This window comes from Branchiostoma belcheri, unplaced genomic scaffold (genome assembly GCF_001625305.1).
Source record: "Branchiostoma belcheri isolate BF01 breed outbred unplaced genomic scaffold, Haploidv18h27 scaffold202, whole genome shotgun sequence".
Lineage (NCBI taxonomy): Eukaryota > Metazoa > Chordata > Leptocardii > Amphioxiformes > Branchiostomatidae > Branchiostoma > Branchiostoma belcheri.
The window spans coordinates 232,251-234,615 of NW_017803514.1; the positions used below are offsets into that span (position 1 = coordinate 232,251).

General features: G+C 46.0%; 1 protein-coding gene across 1 annotated transcript in view; it reads left to right on the forward strand.

Annotated features, from left to right (window-relative positions):
- Nucleotides 1–2,365, forward strand: part of LOC109469438 (PR domain zinc finger protein 13-like) — a 13,928-nt gene that overhangs the window by 722 nt on the left and 10,841 nt on the right. The gene's annotated exons all lie outside the window — the stretch shown is intronic.

The following is a 2,365-nucleotide window of genomic DNA, read 5'->3' on the forward strand; positions in this document are numbered from 1 at the left end:
GCTTTGGGAGGCGGCTGGAAAGAGTAGAATCGGCCAAATAGAGAGATAGCATGCCGGGGAAGCGGCAAACTGTTCTCTCCATGCGGACCAACTCCCCTGACATGTTATCTCTCTATTTGGCCGATTTCTACCCTTTCCAGCCGCCTCCCGGAGCCTGGTAGAGGCTAAGGAAGATTGGCTCTTCATGGAGCTGGTTCGAGATCACTTTCCTTTCCTCGCGGCGCCGTGAAGGGCCCTCGTGAGGCGGCGGGCCCGTCGGGCCGAGTCTCCCCGCCCGGTTCGTGCGGCCGTGCCGCCGTCTGGGCGCAGCGATGTCGGGTCAACGAGCTACATACATATGCAGGACTTCCGATATACACGGAACGGGGTTGTTTTTTCCTCCTGGTTCTTTTAATGAATGAAAGACCTTTATTGTACGTTTGTGCTCTAACAAGCTAAGTACAGGTCATGGGTGAACAGGGAAAGGAATACAGCAATGACACTTACAAACTATACATACCAATGTGATCTACTATTTACAGGTTCAGCTTCTTCTCGCTTCTTGACGCAGTTAAAGATGTACGAACATATTGAGCTAATGATACATGAGCTTTGTTATAGGATACTAGTATAAGAGGATGGACCAGCATGACACTAAGTGAAACGCATCTCGATGTTGGGTCAACGAGGTACATACATATGCAGGAATTCCGATATACAAGGAACGGGGTTGCATGTTTGATACTGGAAACACTTTTGGTCGCTGGTTCGTGCACTGGTACCGCCGGTCTGTGTTTTGTTTCTTGTCATTTCAACGAGCTACATAAATATTCAGGACTTCCGATATACAAGGAACGTGGTTGTTTTTCCCTCCTGGTTCTTTTAATAAGCTTTGTTATAGGATACTAGTACAGGAGGATGAACCAGTATGGCGAAACGCATCTCGATGTTGGGTCAACGAGATACATGCATATGCAGGACTTCCGAGATACAAGGAGCAGGATTGTTTGCCACTGGAAACACTTTTTGTCGAGTGAATCATCTACTCCTGGTTCTTTTTACAAAGCTTTATAATGGACACTAGTATCGGAAAATGGACAAGTGTGACACTAAGTTAAAGGCAAAGGGGAACAGAAAAGGGTTGAGAAAACTGGTCATTTTATTTTGTTACCTGAACCATTTAGATGACGTTTAAAAATATTCCCATGCGTAGAAGAATCGTGCATACTGATAGTTCGATACGGTTCGATAACTACGATATATTATTGAAAACTGTAAGTGATTCACTTCAAGATTTGGAAACGTTATATTTTTTTAACCTCTCCCAGCAAATAAGAGGTTGAAATGTCCCCAAATGTAGATTCATTTCAACCACGCATACCGATAGTGAATCATGTATACGAATGTAGTTGAACAGATTGCGCGCGATTTAGCCTGTAAGGTTGAGTTGAGTCTCCAACAGTCAAGAGCCCTCCCGCCCTCTCCTCCCGGCTTACCTGGACCAACTCACCTGTGGCTCATTCAGCACCTGAAGGAGACAGACACACCTGTACGGAACACCTGTGTACCGCCTCCTTACCTCCGCACAACCCAAGACTCCTCAAGAGACAAAACCCAAGACGCCGGGCTTACCGACCTTGTGTGGCGAAACAATGTCACTTCCGTCAAGTGGCGACAATGTAGCGGTTTTTGATCTTGAAGGTAGCAATTCTCCAGTCTTGGCGTTTCTGAGAGATACTTTTCAACACTTCCCTCCCCTCTACAGGTATCACGGCTTGACTTAGCGTCGGTTTCTCATATTCAATAGAAAAATCGGTCAATAAGAGGTCTTGATCTTGAGGATGATTCTTTGCATTGATTTTGAGAGTATAAAAACCGCTCTTTTTGGATAATTGAGCACGAAGAATGTTTTATTGATGAAAAGCGTGGTACTTGGAGAATACTTAATAACAAAGTTCCCAAACTTTCCCATGAATATCAAATTATGGCAGTTATGCTTCAAATCTATACAAAATGCAAGTACAGAAGCTGGTGTGTTACTCCAAGGGGTAGTTATCCCGGCTATACAGATACAGAAGCTGGTGTGTTACGCCGAACCGCGGTTATACCGGCTATACAGATTCAGAAGCTGGTGTGTCACGCCGAAGGGCGGTTATACCGGCTATACAGATACAGAAGCTGGTGTGTCACGCCGAAGGGCGGTTATACCGGCAGCTTCTGTATCTGTATAGCCGGTATAACTGCCCTTCAGCGTAACACACCAGCTTCTGTATCTGTATAGCCGGTATAACCGCCCTTCGGCGTAACACACCAGCTTCGTAGGCACGCGGCGCGGCGGCAGCTGGCTACATTACACCGAACGACTAACAAACGATCTAACTCTGAA